The following is an 18584-nucleotide window of genomic DNA, read 5'->3' on the forward strand; positions in this document are numbered from 1 at the left end:
TAGAGAAGGGAAAAACAGCCAGGCTTCCTGTTCTTGGTAACTATTCAATACCCTTTAAATTGTGCTCATGTGCAGAACCCTTTCTGTTTTTCCTTTCTCTGACGTAGCTGGATGAGAAGAGGTCACGCTTGTCTGTGACAACAACAACAACCTGCACTTGTATAGTACCTTCACACAGGAGAGTGTCTCAGAATGCTGCATAGTGTTGGGGTTGGACATCGAGCTAGAAAGAGGGGAAGAGGGAATAGTTGAAGAGCTAGGCTTTAAAGTGGATTTTAAGATAGATAAAGAGGGGGCAAGGGAGAGGAATTGAGGTTGAAAGATGATACCTTATAAAGATGAATAGTTGACTGATACTCAGTGCCAAGCCTCACCCATAAACAATGGACACTTGGGCAGGGCCCAGAAGACAACTAGCACATATGGAACCACAACACAGCAAGTACAGGCCAGGTCAGAAAAAGAGACATACGCCAATGGGAGAAAATTAGAAAACCAAATTAGAAAACAAAGTTGGACGCACTACATTTCTAAAAAAAAGTAAAGAATTTGTTTCCAAATTAAGTCTGAAATTTAAGATTTTTCTGGAATTCTGTGCAATCTTACATTTTTCAGACAAAGTGGCTTCACAGATTAAGACCAGCTGGAATTTTAACAACAACAATTTGCACTAATGTAGCACCCCTCATGCAGGTTAGTGTCTCATACCACTTGATAGTGGCAGAGTACGATATCGAGCTGGGGTAGGGGGAGATGACCGTAAGCACGGTTGAAGAGGAAGGTCTTCAGGAGCAACCTGCAGAAGAGGAAGGAGGGGACAAGTCGGAGGGATAGAGGAAGACTGATCCAGAGGTTTCGGGCGTAGTGGATGAAATTGCGGCCACCGATGGTTTGCAATTTATAACAGGAGTCTCAAATAATCAGCACATTGCATTTACCTGTGCAAAGTCTGCTTCAGAGGTACATTGTGTCGGAGTAGTGTTCATGCAGGTTAGGGTGACACACTTCTTATTTGAAACTCCTGTTATGAATATCACATTTTATAACTGATTGATGCCTGCATTTAGTCCTTGAATAATGCACGGACTATTTATACAGCATAATTCACACAGTATAGCATCTATCCTCTCAAAATAATATTTAAATACCAACATGCAAACTATAGAAAAATAACTACTGTCTGACCCAACAAAACAGCTGCTCTCATCCAGTGCTAATCAGTTAGTTTTTATATATCAGTAATAATTCTGTTGACAAACAAATACATTTTGTAGTTTTCAAAATTGGCTTCTTTCTATCATGCAACAGCTGCCCAAATAATTTTCTGCATGATTCTCGTGTCTATTTATTTTATAGTATGTGGAATTGATAAGATACACAGTACTGCCTGAACATTTCTTAATTTACAGTATTATTATGTGAAATAATTAAAAAGTAATCTTATTATGTTAATTACTGGTGAAAAAAATATCCCACTGCACTCTTAAAAAAGACCGAAACATTTTGAATAATCATATGTAAGTGGAAGATTTTTCACCTGTTTTCATTTATATGTAAATTTTTTGTGAAAATTTAATTCATGTTTCATGACATTCCCATTAAGGAGAACATTGATAAATTGTACAATATAAATCAGTTGAAGTTCAGTTGCTAAACGTACCCATGTAGAAAGAGCGGAGTGAAGGAGAATTCAATGAAAACATGCATAAAACTGGGGACTAACACAGACCTTTAGCAAAGCAGCTCATATAAGAGCTTACATGTCAATGGAGTCCTGGAGTCCTGTAGCACAGTGATTAGAGCACTCACGTCACGAGCGAAAGACTTGGTTCGATTCCCGGCAGGGCGAAATCTTGGGCAAATTTCCTTACTCCACACGCCTGATAATAATCCCTCAAGAAAAAAAAATAATACATTGATCACTTCAATCCATGACTGTTTGTGGGACACTGCTGTGCGAATTGGCTGCTGCGTTTTGCCTACAAAAAATAGTCAATTTGCTTTACAACATATTCTGTGAACCGCTTTGAGACGTCTAGAAGACTTGAAAAGCACTATATCAAATGCAAGGATTAATATTTATTTTATTATAATATTTTATATATTTGTGGAAACTGAAAGATAAAAATCCAGAGAATATCTACAAAACATTCAAGTCCAATGATTAAGCATGATTACACTTTACAGCATTGTTCAAGTTAGTTTCCGATTTTCATTTACAGGAATACATGCAATTTTATTACTGAAAATCATGTGCATCATTCCAGGTTGTGCTAATGTGTAGGATAATTCAAGTAACCTTAGTTACAAAAAATTATCCTGTGTCCTCCCGAAGCTCTGTCTTTTCTAAGATCAACTTCAAGTATCTGATCATGGTATTGTCAGTTTTAATGAATCTGTAAGGACTTCTCTTACACTTTCAAATTTACTCTTCTTGTCAAAGGGAAATGGACAATTAGTGGTCTATCACCCCTATGATCTCCATCACTACATGTTATTGGGCTTTTGCTTGCCTGTAGTGTAGGATTGTCACAATTGATCAACATCTGAATTTTCTTCTTCATTTACATCTTCCTTTTCTACTTGCTCTTGCTAAGCAGTTGTGACACCATCTTTTCCTCCGTTTTGATTATAGAAATACACAGTGTGAAATCAGTTAAAGTACTCCATTACCTTCTGTTCTGTGGCTTTACCAGAATGATCATTCACTATATAAGTTGACTTGCTCAAATGAGAACAGATCCCCGCGAATCAACTACTCTCATACATAGAGCAAATCTGAATTCCCTCTGTATAACATAACCATTAAATTCCAGTTTTGTGTGCTGACTGTTTACTTTACTCTCTCCTATTTTTGCTTGATGAATGCCACTCTTGAATCCAGGCTTTTTCAGGAGTTTTAAAGTTTAGCTGTGTCATATTTTAAATGATCTAAGGATTCAAAAGATGTACACATTTCCAATAAATGATGTCGGCCTGAGTTGTTTGGTAGCACTCTTGTCTCTGGGACAGAAAGTTGTTTTTTCAAGACCTATATTCAAGATCATCTGGAGTCCTGGTGGTTAGAGTACTCACCTCGTAAGCAAGAGGAGCTGGGTTCAATTCCAGGGCAGGACAAAATGTTGGGCATGCTTCCTCGCCAATGTTCACCTAGAAGCAAGTAGAAACCCAACTGTTAGTCGATTGACAGATCAGATTTCCGGGAGTAATAATTGTTTCAAAAAATTAAAGTAAAAAAAAAATCACTCACTCCACGACTTGCTGTATGCAATTGACTGCCGTATTTCTCCAACAAAATATACAATCAATTCACTTTACAGTATATTCTGCCAAGTTCTTTCAGACATCTCGAAGACTTGATAAGACACTATATCAAATGGAAGGATTATTATTATTACATTAGGTCTTGAACCCCCAGTCCTGAAGAACATCGCAACTCCGTACTCTGGAGCACTGCATTGTCACAGGAGTCATCATTCAAATGTAAAGGGTAGCTCATTTTGAATATACTGGATTTAATAATTGAAAATTAGAGGGCAGGAGAGTAAAGGTGGAGAAAGTCATAGAGGCAGGGAGGGGTGAAGGCAAAAAGGAATCTATAGGAGAGAGTGAGGAGCTTGAAGTCAATTGGCTCAATTGGCTGGGAAATAGGGAGTCAATGGAGCGACTGCTGGTATAATCCACAATTTCACACTGGGCAAAGAATATGTGAATGGAATTAATAGTCCCTTGTGTAGCGTTTCAATAGCGCAGAACAGCTGTAGTACTCATTTATGCAATGGTTGCTTATTTGCTGTGGGTTAGAGTTCCATGCATCACCACTCAATGTGGAAATAAAATTAATCTGATCTATCACAAGGGCACTCTGCTCTGTCAGCCATGTTCTGGTGCTTTGATGTAGGAGATTTGCATCAGCATCTGATTCAAATCTCCTGTGGATTAATACTGGAAAGATAATTGCATGTTCTCTAGGGACATAAACTGACTATAGGCAGTCCTTCATCTAAAGCCTGAAGGAAATTCTGTTCAATTTGAGCTATCCTAATATTCACTGAATACCATGGTGATGAAGCTGAACTATCCTACTTAATGTGGACAGTAAAATTCAGGGCAAAATGCACAATTGCTAAATCTAACCATCAAAAACTCTTATCAAAACTAAACTGATACAAATAATGTGAAGAATTTCAAAAAACATTTGTTTCGTGGATTTTTTTTGATTGAATAGTTGTACTGATGACCTTTCCAGTAGGTCTGATAAAGAGGGAATGTTATTGACCCCAACACTGTGAAAGATTTAACTGATTTTACACACACACACATATATATATATATAACTTCAAATGACCAAGAAATCAGAAAATGCCTGGGCTAATGATTGAAGCTACAGTACACCCCTCACATTGACAGCTCCAGGAACTCAGTCAAGTCAATTCCCAATTACGTCGTTGATACTGACTGTTTACTCACTGATACTCCCATGTGGTTATTAGCCACAGATTGGTGAGAGTCAAAGCTTTGGGATCCCAGATTGTATTGCTGGAGTGTAATCAGCTAAAACCCCATAGCTGTCCATTGAGAGCACTGTCTGACAATGTCACTACCTCACTACCTGCTAGGGCTTTCTGTTCCTGATGGGTAACACTGTGCAGCATGAAATGCATTAGGATATTGCAACCATTCTCCTGCCCACAGCTCAGGCACATATCCTTAATCATTGAGCGATGGTTCCACCAGTTAGAGATGTGGAGCTTGAGCAGCAGCTACTTACCTCTCTGTAAATCAATTAATATGGTATCTAAGCCCTGGACATATATATGTGTATTCATGAACCCAGACTCCAGGTAATGCCTTACAGCTGTTATCGTTGCAAGCCTCATAGTTTCCTCATCGGATATTTGATGGACATCAGCCTTCAGTGTGGTGGGAGGACCTTTACAGGACATCTTGTGATGTGTAGTCACCTGGTGCTCTAGAGGTCCAGAAACTAACTACTTAATAATTGCTTAAATTTCTTTGTTTTAAATAAAAGAGGTTCTGATATTGAGCCATCCTGTATAACAACCTCGGTATATTTTTTAATAAAAAGAGTTTATCCAAATGAACAGGGTAATCAGAGAATGATTCACTTGAGACCATTTTTGTGTTCCTTTGATTTTGCCCTGCTATATCTTGGTGGCACAATTATCTATATGCTATTAAAATATCTATTAAAATATATTGACTGTTGGATTACTTATTGAAATAACTCATGATTACTGCACTTCAGTGAAATGAAACTATTTTACATGTGCAGAAATTAACAATTTTAAAGATGATGTATTCACAATAGTTTGCTATTTTGTTTTACAGTTGTTCTCTTTTTGCAATGTTGCTGACATTGTATTTGAAGAATGTGGGTTGTAATTGAAGAGATATTCTAGTATAACTTTACTTTAGATAAATGATGTGTTCGATAACATGCATCATTCTTGCAAATATATTATAGCACTGGTGGTTCATCATTTAGAAATGTAGTGTTAACACTATTTATCAATGTAATTGTGAAGGAGATGAAGGCTACTCACAATTATAATCAATTTACCTGATGTTTCTCTGCTCCGGTTCTGAAAACTATAATCAGTTAAATATCACTATTATGTTCAAAAACTCCTGAACTTTTCAATAAACAATTCACTGGATCCTTTAAATATTTTGTGTAAGAAAATATAGTGTCATATGGAAAAACAAATTTCATTCCCATATCACATTTTAACAATGGGTATCAATTAGATTGTTAGAGGAACAGAGAGGAAAAAGAACAGGAAGGGAGACAATGGTGAGTTCAGGGGAAGCGAGGAGGAACAAGTGTAAGAAAATAAGTGGGAAGGGAGAGACAGGACAGACAAAAAGCAAAAAGATAAGGGAAATAATCATGAATCAATATGATAATAAGAGTCAAGACAGACCTGAAATACAAGAGAGAGTGTAAGTGGTATACACGAGCAAGATACAGAAATATACAGAGATATAGATTGTGACTGACTCAGTGTGAAAGAGGTAAAAGTTAAGGTATGAAGGAAGAGACAGATGCAAAAGAGTAAGTGAATGTGAATCAATTTTGCAACAAACAGAGAGATAAAGACTGACAGAGAAAGATTGATGAGGGAGAGATGGGACAGAGTGAGCGATAATTAAAAGAGAGAAAAAAACAGGTTGCATTTTCACAAAAGCAATTTTTACTGTGAATTTTCATCTTTTCAATGTGAAGTGAAAGGGAAACTGTCTGAAGGAAATGATGGATCCTGAATAGAATTCAGACACATATCACCTTCAATGGAGCTACAAGAATACCAGAGGAATCCTTGGAAGACCGGCAAATAACTAAATGTATTCCACAAACATTAGCAGTCCAGATTCATACTCCCCAGAGAAATAACATAATTGGCAACTGCTGAGTCACAGAAAAAATGCTTGGCAAATATGAATACAAGGAAACTATTTTCTAAGGATAGAGAGCATTAATGTTTATAAAATGATCTGAATTTATTCAAACTTGATGCACTTTTACGATTAATTTGAATTAGATCAATGAATCCAAATTTCTTTTGATTTGGGAAATATACAATTATACAAATAAGCAGATATTGAGTTACAAGCTGCAGTTCAATCTGGAGTGTTTGCTGACATTTGCCGTATACTGGAACACCATCCTCTGAGGTTATAGATTTTAGCTGTCTATAGATTGCATTTTTGTGTGCCATGGTGTCAGAGTGACCTCCATCCTGTGTCTTCATATATTACGAACATCGATGAGGTTCAATAATGCATGAATCATTTAAGCATTAAAGAAATAACCTTTTAGCAGATTGAAATCTCTTATACAGTCAACCAAGCAATAATTCTCAAAGACTTCATAAATTATTAAGCATTAGCTATAACAGACAGATGGATTGTTTTCAACAGACTAATTAATTTGTCCTTCAGATTTATTTATTAGGAGGAAGATTCCACAGTAGAATCAAGTTGCTTCTTAATGCATAATTGTGTAATGCAATTGAATTAAACGTAATTGTTCCTCCCAAAACTAACAGATGCTTTTTGTTGGACATAACCAAAAGACACATAGAATTGTACTCTATTTTTCTCCTTGAAGTCCAATGGAAAATTTAATGGGGCATGGATTCTGACATCAGACCATACGATATTTGCCCTTGACTTGATCAGGTCAGACAATCAAGTTTTGAGTTCTCAAAGCATCCCTCTAGTTTAAACAGCTTGCAAATGGCTGTGTTTTACAACATTAACATAAACACCACAAGAAAAAAAATCTAATTTAACCTGTTGTCATTTGTGTCCTCTAATTAAAGATGCAACTTACAATGCTATAATTATGCCAACCTTTATATAACCTTTATGTAGTAAAGCCTCACTGCAACCATTTCCAACCGTAATAACAATTTGCACTTACACTGTGCCTTTCCCATAGAGAAAATGTTTCAAATCATTTACAAAGACTGATTGGAAGCCCAAAACCTCAACTCAAAACTATTAGCATATTTTCATACAACACAGAATTTTATTTTTAAAAAATCCTTGCATTTGATATAGGACCTATCATGTCAGGAGGATTTCTCAAAGCTTCACAGACTACTATCCCATGAAGCTACTTTTATGTTAATCTAGTTAGTCTTGGCATCAACCAATCTTCCAGGCAAACTGTTCCAGTCGTTAATTACCCTTTAATCCACGTCCCCCGCCCCAATCGCCCTACCATCGGTGGTCGGGCCTTCAGCCTCTCAGCCCCTAGGCTCTGGAACTCTATCCCCCAGTGCCTTCGCCGCTTCCTCCCTCTCCTCCTTCAAGGCCGGTCTCAAAACCTTTCTCTTTGACCGAGCCTTCAGCTCCCCTCTCGACTCTCTTCCCCCTCCTCGCTCCCTCCATTCCCTCCCCTCACCCTGACCATTTCCCCCCTCCTCTCTCCCCCCCTCCCTCCGCTCCCTCCGTTCCCTCCCCTCACCCTGACCATTTCCCCCCTGCTCGGGTCATGACCCAACTGTGCAGCGCCTTGGGACGTCCTCCTGACGTGAAAGGCGCTTTATAAATGGAATCTTGTTGTTGTTGTTGTTTAAGTTTAAAAAAAACTTAAAAGAATCAAATCAAAAAAAGTATTTAACAGTCACACAAATCTGCTCTTGTAAAATTCATGGACATCCAAACCAGCTGAGAGACATTGTTTATAATGACAGAATCAGACCCCAGTGAGGCTCTTTAAAAATGCATTGCAAGGCACAACAAAAATGTATCTTGCTTAAAAAATATGTAAGCAGGGTGTGTCCTTCCAAAGAGAGAGTATGCATTCCATTCTAAACACAGAGACATTTCTGTGTTTGCGTGATATGCATATGTAGAACTTTAGTTTGGATGGCATGGTGATGGATTTCCATATGGATTTTCTGTGTTGCTGGAAATTTGAAATGATGATATTTTGGTGAAGTAGAATAGCAGGCTGGTAACCAAACACCAAAATTATTGAATCCTATATTATCCCAATTTGTGGACCTCAGAAAGTGTCACTATTATTCATAATCTTTACATTTAATATGTAAAGATACCAGGAAGGATAAATGTAAGGATTATTATTCTTACCATTAATGTAAACCACAGACAGAGTTGACATAATTATTTTTCAATGTCATTTTGTGGGATGATAAACAGCAAATTTATAGATGTCTATTGTTATAGCCTTTGTGACCTGAAAAGGAATATTGACGTTTCTTTGTTGTTTGTGATAGTTTTTATTTTGGGTCAATTGCTATAATACTTTTAAGTTGAAATAAAGTTCTATTTATTTTTAAGGTGAATTAATCACAGGGTAAGAAAATAAATTGCTCAGTTAGAGACTGTGGAATACAAATTGATTCCACTTGAGCAGAAAGCCCTTGGTATGTCATGAATGACAAAGTGACCAAGTGACAAACTCCTTAGTTATCAGGCTTACCTCATTCATGAGATGCATTCTCAGTTATTCAGATTCTTGTTGAGTATGCTTTGCTCTTGAACTATAAATCACTACAATTTAGCCTATGTGCCTGGGGTTAATTCTCTGATCGTTGATAAATTTGTTGACTGGTGGGTTATCTTATTGGGCACTGGTGAGTAAATTTACTGACCACTGAAGCAACGCTCTGCCAGCACACCCTAGCCAGTAGGAACCCAATGCAATCTTAGTAACAAATATGGAAAATGAGCCATGAATTTAGTCCTATTATCTTTTGAGGAGAAAAATACACTTTTGTATCCTGGATTTTTTCCAGTAATAATAATCCAATAGTAATAATAATAATACTCAGATTTGCTATAACGACTTGCACGTCAGGATAACGTCTAAAAGTGCAAATAAATTTAAGTGAACAGGATGTGCATGTGTGAGTGATCTTGTGATGGTGATTGATCCTTAATATTTCTCTTTTATAAAATATGCATAACACCATCAGGAAGTTAGATTCATATGACATTTTATTCAGGTCTTAGTGACATACGAAATCTGATTGTTAAAGTGATTTCTGACCTAAAGCACTCTGAATTAGATCATTTTTGCCTCGAGTATATTGTATAAAAAAATGAATTTGGGTCAATTCATCCAAATTCAGACTTGATGCTTTAGTTAATGGACCGGAGACAAGGTCTTAACATGCAAATTGTGTGCACGGCTAAAGCACTGCCACTAGCCTACCATTGTGAATAATTCAAACAGTTTCTGTTTTTTTACGTCTGACCACAGTGTGGTATTTCACAGTTGTATCAGAAATGCCTGGAAGAAATCCAACGTTTTCTCTTTCTGCATGCACCACATGTGGTGTTAGACTTTTGTCTGACATCATTTGCATTTAACACTGGGAGGCACAATGTTGAAGTTGACATGGAGCTGCTGAAATGAATCTGAATCTGACACAGAGCAACCAGGGGAAGAGTGATGCAATGGCATCCCAAAGGGAATTTGAGAAAGAGACAAAAGGTAGGCAGAGAGGGGAAATTAAACTCTGAAGGTGCAGAAAATATTTCACAGCACTGAGAAAAGGGATCAGAGAGATGCATCATGATCAGTGAAAAGTGGACAGGAAAAATATTTCCTGAATTGAGTCTACATAATGTGAAAAATCAGCAGCTGTTTAGTAGTTTGTGATTGATCAAAAGTCTATTCAGTAAAATATAACAGCAATTAATAATTTGGGGAGGTAAAGCTGAAAAACTGCGTTGTTACGTGAAAACATCCTATGCACGATTCAGAATCACAGATATTGACAGCATAGAAGCAGGTCATTTGATGCATGAATTCTGCACTGACTTTCAGAGTAAGTTATTTATTAAATCCCACTGTCCTGCCTTATTCCTTTACTCTTTTAAGCCTCAAACTTTCATATACCAGTCTACTTCTCTCTTGAAACTGACAATGGACTCTGCCTCTACGACCTTCCTTGGCAGGGCATTCCACATCCCAATATTTCTCTGTGTGAAAAAAATCTCCTAAACTCTCCTTGTGACTATCTTATATCCAATTTGCACCTGTTATTTGGGGATATGATGTTTTTGTCAAACCTCCAGAAAGGTCCTGAAATATCCTCTGAGAAGTGACATTTCCTTCTGGAAGGCCCTCTCTTCTGCTTATCTTCAACCCCAGCCATAGTTGTGGGTCCTTTCCCGTTTAAACCACTATAAATAATAGACCCAATAGACCCACCAGTCAGCAATTATCACCTTGTCATTCATGGAAAACTAGTAACAGCCTTGCTCTGAAAACGGCTTCTGATATGTCCAGCCATATTAGTTTAAGATTAGCAGATTCTGACAATAAAAAGTATTTGGGTGCAAAACATACAAGCAAATACTATTCAAACCTCAAGTACTTTCTGTCAACCAGAATTTCTACACCTACATGTTTAAATTGCATCTCTGTACTTGCATGCCATATTTTCTTGTTCCATGACTTAGTTGGTGTGTTATTAGTGAAGTCTGCTTTTTCGAGTTTGAAATGTTTCAAGGTCAATTATTTTGAAAGACACAAAACCAAATTCTTTTTTCATTCACCCCACTCTTGGTTATTCTGAAATTCTTTTCCAATATAGGAAAACAATCCCTATTTATCTTACAGTGGAATATTTATAACAGGATCCAGTTTCTCATCTTATTTTTGCTGAGGTATTGGGTTTGAATGGATTCTAAAACAGATTTTTTTCAATTTAATTACTGTTTCCAGCACTTAATAACAATCATTTCAGCTGCAGATGTGCTGTGAAAAAAGTAATCAAAGCTTGCGACGAATGCTCGCATCTTCTTTCCAAACACAGTCATTTTCCTCATTCAGTTGGATTCTTTCATCAAATATAATGAATAAGAATGAGCTGAAGGCGACCTCCAATAAACATTGTAAAAATATTTCTGATTTAGAAAGTTCAAACCATTTTGAAAAACAATCAGCAAATAATGAGGGAACATTTTCGTAAATGTTTCCAAGAGGCTTTTGTACACTCTCTCTTGTAAACCTGCAGTCATCTTGCAGCATCAATTTAGTCAAAAGCCATAAAGAAAAAAATTAAAAGCTGTCTTGCAATAAAAGACGCATAGTTATAGTTAAACCTGCTTTTACAAAGATTATAAGGATTCCAAGTTGAGAAATATCGTCATTTCACAAAATCCAGCTTTCCTTGAATAGCAAAACCTCTCTTCTATGTTACAGTATCACAATATCCAAAAGTGATGGAAACAAATTAATGAAACCATTTATTAGTTGTTTGATTTTCAATTGAAACCGTGCTGTACACAGCGATGCACTTTACCGTGCGATTTAATCAATGATATTTCCCTGTAAGCTCTTCCACTTGTTTTTATTAATGACTTTAAAAATGTAGCAAATGTGAATGGACAGCTGCGGGATTAGGAATGCAAATTTGGAATGACTCAATGAGCTTCAATCTCAGAAATAATCAGCAAAACGTCAACAACTGATCTTGGATTTGGTGTCTTGAATGGGAGATGGGCTGAATACAAAAAAGCCTTCAATATATTACAGCATATCAGCTTCAAAAAGAGATTTCCTCCTGTTGCCTTGTCCATAACAGTATTGAAAAACTTGAGCCATGATAAACCAGCCTTTGACCTCTTTTGCAACAGCTTCACACTTGTAATTTAGGGATTAACCCATTCATTTGGGGCTCTATCTGCTCTTCACTTAAAATTTATATGCTGTTCATTGTGTCTTTAGATTATAAAATCTCATTATACAGATGGAATGATAAGGTAGTTATTTTTAATACATTGTTTTTTGTTTCCATCAGTGATCTGGTGATTGGTAACTATACTGTACTTCACTTCACAAAAATAGTTAAATTTCCCTTTGTAAGCAAACTCCAACCATCTGACTATAGGATGTATAGATCGATCTGGACAGAAAGCATCAAATTATTCTGCAGCCTTCAACAATGGGGCTTAATTTGCAATATTTTTAAATGATTTTTATCAATCCTGAATCCTTCTTTCAAGGTCAAACTTACCTTGTGGAACACTGATATCAATTCTGACTTCAGAGAAGCCACAATACATCCAAAAGTGACTGATGACACCTGGCAAACGTTTGTTGTCTGACCAGAGTTCAACATCACACATTCGACTTCAATACTTATGATGTGGCTTAATTGGTACTAGTCTCGCCTCTGAGTCAGAAGGTTGTGGGTTCAAGTCCTAATATCAAGACTTTAAACTCATATAGTCTCCGCTGATACTTTAATACAGTATCCATCAGAAAAGGGAGTTTCCAAACAAAATTGGTCATTCAGTTAATTCCCTTAAACCTACAGTCACTACACAGTATGCCATGTGAAGCATTTTGAGACAGTATCCAGACATGAAAGAAGTTATATGACATTTTTTTTCTCCTAGACAGTCACAGAAAACAATGCTGACCCTAAAAGTGAGAACAAAAAAATTGGAATCAGTTTGTGCATGTATTTTTAAAATGGGATTTCTTAATTAAGAAAATGAATGGGGACTACTTTGCTTCATGCTGACTTGAGGGAACCTCACTCCATAAATAGATAGTTCTGAAGCACATTCCCATGAGTCTGAGGCTTTCATTCAAAATTGTCCCCAATATGTTCATATGAACCTTGTGCTCCATGCCTGTTACTATAAAACCTTCAATCAGTAGCTTTCTTGACATTTTTCCCATTTTATACAATTTGCTTTGAAATAATCATATTTCATACATTTGGTATAGTGCAGCTCATGTCAGGAAGACATTTCAAAGTGCTTCACAGGATATACTGTAAAGTGTAGTGACTTTGTTTTTTTGTGGAAGGAAACAATATGGGTAAACTGAAGGCAATGTCATTTGCACCAAAAAGTTATTTCAAATAAAATACGAGAAAATAACATCTAGACCAAGCGTTTACATCTGTCGGTCCTCTCATTCTGACATTTCAGAAGTGGATGTTCCATTTAAAACAACAACAAAATTACATTTGTATAGTGCCTTCACATTGGGAGGATGTCCCAAGGTGCTGGACAGTCAGTGTTTCGAACCCGAGCAGGGGGTCGGATCTGGGGAGGGTGGTGGGCAGGGGGGAAGCAGGGTGATTGAAGCAGGATGGTTAAAGTGGGGGTCTTGAGATGGGTCTTGAAGGAGGCAAGGGAGGCGGCGAGGTGGAGGAACTGTGGGATGGAGTTCCAGAAGGGGTGGGGGTAGAGTGGCAGAAGGTTCGGCTGTCAATGGTGGGGCAGGCGAAGTGGGGGACATGAAGCAGGCCGGAGCTCACTGAGCGGAAGAAGCAGGCAGGATGGTAGGGGGCATTATGAAGTTGCAGAGGTAGGGGGAAGCAATGCCATGGAGGGCTTTGAAGATAAAGACCAGGATCTTGAACTGTATCCTCTGAGTGATGGGAAGCCAATGGAGTTGGGCAAGGATGGGGGTGATAGAGTCACGGAGCCTGGTGCGGGCAAGGACACGGCTGCAGAGTTCTGGATGATATGCAGCCAATGGAGGGAGGATTTGGGAAGGCCAACAAGAAAAATGTTTGCATAGTCAAGCCTCGATGTTATGTAAGCGCGTATGAGGGTTTCGGCAACCTGCGGTGTGAGACAGTGGCAGAGCCACTGTGCTGACAGAAATTCTGTCAGGACAGCAGTGGTCCTAGAGTCAAGGTGGAGGCAAAAAGGTACAGTTGGGTGTCATCCGCATACATGTGGAAGTTGATCCCATATCTGTGGATGTTGTCACCAAGAGGGAACATATAGATGGGGTTGAGGTAGCAGGTGGTCGGTTATTGTGGGTTATGATGGTGATGAGAGAGGAATGGGGAGACAGGTTTGAAGCTGTGGCGGGAGGGATGGGTAGGGGCCAGGGAGAGAGGGAGAAATGGGGAGGTGCTAGTAGACAGGAAGTCAGAGGCAGCTGAGTGAATTCTCTCGACTTTAGATTTGAGGAAGTCCAACATCGCCTTGAAGTTGGTATTGGAGGTGAGGATGGATGAGGCTTGAGAGGTTGGGCGGAGATGCCAGTTGGTGATGGAGAAGAGGAGTTAAAAACAGAATGGGAGAGGCCAATTTTCTGATGAAGCATTCAAATTTCTCATATTTGAGGCTTACAAATAGAATAAACTTTGCATTTTATATTACGTTTTATTATGTTATCAAAGCGCTTCATAGGATTTAGTGTAAATTGGATTTTTTGGGGTCAGACAAATAACACAAATGTCAAAATCAAATCGGCCTAAAAGTTTCATGTACGTATGTTATTTACACATGAACATTTTCCCATGTCTGAAACTGCTTTGCTGGATACCCTCCCCCACTTACCTTATTCTGGAGAGTATAAGGTGTAGGTTGGAAAGAGCCAAGGCTTGGAGACTCCAAAGTGTGTATTGGGATACTGCTGCAATTTAACTAGCTAAAGCCAGAGGAGTAGGCATTGAGCACTGTTTGACAAGCTTCCCTCTGTTTGCCCAGCTAGGATCACCCCATCTGTCAGTGCTTTGACTTACAGGGTTAACAGGAGTTGAGTAGGAAGAATCCCTGATCCCAATCACTGGCCTGCCTCTCCAAATCCTGCTGAGGAGCCAGACTTGAACATGATTATTCTATAGCCAGTGAGCATATCCAATCATAGCAGAAACTGACAAAATAATAAACAGAAATAAAACAGAAAGAGTGGCCTCACCAAATAAAGACTTTGAGATGTTCACCAAAAACATCTGCAAAATATCAGTCAAGGAGAATTTCAAAAGGTAAGTACAATGTGCTAATACAAAGTGAGCAATGTCCTTAAAAGTCTTTAAGGAGTATGAAGAAAGTAAAACATTTATTTAGGATTTAGGCCACATAGGAAGAGTAAAAGACCAGGTTCAGGGCATCAGGAGATCCAATAACCTTAGTATTTTAAAGGAATTTACATATCCTTACCATTATCACCACTTACCACTAAATCGCTAGCTGATGGCTTAATTGATCAAATTGATCAATAATTATTCATCATTGTCTTATTGACCATATAGACCAGAAGATCCCAAGTTGGATTCCCAGTATGAATTTGTTGATTTCAGAAAGGATGGCAATGGTTTGACTCAGTAGCCCATCAATGGAGAAAATAATATCAGCTAGGGTTCCTGCTCTATATCACTCTCCATTGAATCCTGCTAAACAGACGTGGACATCATGTGAGGGCACAATTTGTCTCACTGAAATAATTTGCGAGCACTTGTTGCCAATACTTGTTTGAGATATTGAAGATATAGTTAGTTCAGCCAAAGGAGAACTGTGTTCCAGTAGGAATCAGCATCTTATGAAGGGAAAGACATCAACAACTTCATTTATATTGCATATTGTTGGAATCTTTCGGGGTGGGGGTGGGTGGTTGTGTCCTTTAGTAGGGGACCGAGTTGTCAGCTTTTCAAGTGGTGCAATAGGTCTATATTGTGAAGTAGATGAAATGGGGAGGTCTCCTGAAAATTCATGTGATGGGCTATGAGGCCATTTTCATTCCTTTCCATCTACGTATTTGTCAGTGTCATAACGATAGGGAATATTCCATTGTGGCGTGAGAGACTGAGATTAAATGGGTTAAAGGGCCATCTTCATCCAAACCTCTCCTGTGATTTTCTAATCTTGATCTTGTGATCTTGATCTCCTCTATGTGCAAATTTCTGACAAGTCCCTCTTTCCTGCAGCTCTTATTCATCTATAAAAGCAGAAGCACATCCAGGCAGGGCTAAACCTTTGGCAAGTTTCCTTACTCCACACGTCTCTGTTTACCCCTAGCAGTAAGTAGGAACACAGTCGATTGGCGGATTGCTTCTTCTAGGGGTGATAATCCCTCCGAAATAAAAGTAATAATAATTTGGTCACTCAATCCACGACTGTTTGTGGGACACTGCTATGCACAATTGGCTCCCATGTTTCGCCCACTAAATTCAGTCACTGCACTTTACAGTGTATCCTGTGAAGCACTTTGAGATGTCTCGAAGACGTGATAAGGCACTATATCAAATGCAAGGATTATTATTATCCTTCTGTTGAGAAGCTAAACCAAGATTCTGTCTGCCTTTTCAGGTGGAAGTTAAAGATCCCATGACACTATTCGAAAAGAGAAGGGCATTTCTCCCGGTGTCCTGGCCAACAAATCCCCCAAATAAAATTGGTCACTCAGTCCATGGCTGTTTTGGGGACATTGGTGTGTGTAACTGCTTGCTGTGTTTCGTCGACAAAATAAACACTACATAATATCCTGTGAAGCGCTTTGAGCCATCTCAACAATAAGATAAGGAGCTATATCAAATGCAATGATTATTATTATTACTTCAAGAGATGCCGTTTCATTATTCTGTTTCACAAAAATTACAATTATTTTCAGAACTCCACTTTCCATTTATCTTCCCCAAAAATATTTTGAAATTAAAACTCAATCCCAGATTTTTCATTTGGTTGAGATACAGTCTTGGGACCAGAAGTTTTGTCTTTGAAATGCAATGGATTTGTCCAGTCTTTCAACATCAGTGAAATAAGTCCATTGCCTAAAATTATACTCCTGAGGGAAGGGAGTTAAACTAGGCCTTTTGGATAAACTAGTCCTGAGGAAACAAAGCTAAACAGGTTCATAGTGATTCAAAGCAGATTTGGAATGTGTGCTCAACTCTTCAAGCCAGGCTCCAACAGGGAGAGTGGTCCGAGTTGGACATGTACTGTTATTCCCTGTTTTTATTTTAAAGTGAAATTCTTCTGTGTTAAATATAATAGAATATGTTCAGAAAACAATTACTGACTCTTTCTTTCTTTCTTTCTTTCTTTCTTTCTTTCTTTCTTTCTTTCTTTCTTTCTTTCTTTCTTTCTTTCTTTCTTTCTTTCTTTCTTTCTTTCTTTCTTTCTTTCTTGCCAAGTTTAGCTTCTGTTTGAAAGAACTCGCTCCATGCTTTACAGGAATTCAAGGCCACAAGGTGTTTCACAATGTAAATTCTTGTGACATTCATATACGGATTCTGTTGCACATGGAGAATTCTGTTTCTCATGGTTCACTTTTTCCTTAGCGGTTTCTGTCTGCCTTAGTTACTGTATAGGTGTAGACGTGAGGGAACTAACTCATATCTGCTTGATCAATAGAGTGTATGCTAAACTCGCCTGGAGGAAAGATGCTAATGGACAATGTCTCATTCTGGGAAACTTTACCACATCATACTTTCCCCAGATTGAGGTAAGTGGCATTGAAATGTTGATGTACTTTTGTAATTCCTAGATGACTGTATGCAGGAGATGTCTAAAACACCTTAGGCATTTCTTTTCAGAAAGTGACAGTTATTTCACTTCTTCCACTTGATTTGATTTTCCTTTTTTTTATTGTTTCTGTATACTTACCAGGAGTTGAACTTTCATTTTGCCCCTTCAATTTTAAACCTTATTTTTTATTTGAGCTAAATTTTCAATATTGTTATTGAAATTCTTAAAAGGCCATCTCTTCTGTCATTTCCATTATGAATTCAAGCTTATTCGTGTTTTAACCATTCTTGCACAAGTTATTGTTGCTGGTCATAATAGTGAAGCTAGTTAAATAAATGGCACTATTTTATTATGAGAGAAGAAAAGAGATTAATCTTGACGTGGTCCTATGCAAATACAATAATACATTCAGAGAAAAGGTAAGTTGGAAGGTCATTTACTTTGAATTATAAGATAAAATTCAAGGTAAAATCATGAGATTAGTTCAGATGACGAAGCCCTATAGTCCATTTTATCTATCTTGTTATCCTCTATCTTCTTGTTCTACTGTCTTGGTACATATGAAACTATTGTTCTGGGTTTGCTGTATTAATCCCATTTCAAATGTCATGTCCCTCTGCCTCTTCATCATCCTTGACCTCTCTGCTACCTTTGACAATGTCAATCACTCTAACCTCATCCACCACCTCTCCTCTCCCCTCAAACTTTATGGCTCTGTCCTTCACTGGTTCGGATCATACCTCTCACACTGCCTCCATTTCATCTCCACAAACAGTTTCTCCTCTAACCCCCACACCATCTTGTGCTGTGTTCCTCCGGGCTCTGTCCTTGGTCCCCTTCTCTTCAAT

The sequence above is a fragment of the Callorhinchus milii genome, unplaced genomic scaffold (assembly GCF_018977255.1).
Source record: "Callorhinchus milii isolate IMCB2004 unplaced genomic scaffold, IMCB_Cmil_1.0 Scaffold2, whole genome shotgun sequence".
NCBI lineage: Eukaryota > Metazoa > Chordata > Chondrichthyes > Chimaeriformes > Callorhinchidae > Callorhinchus > Callorhinchus milii.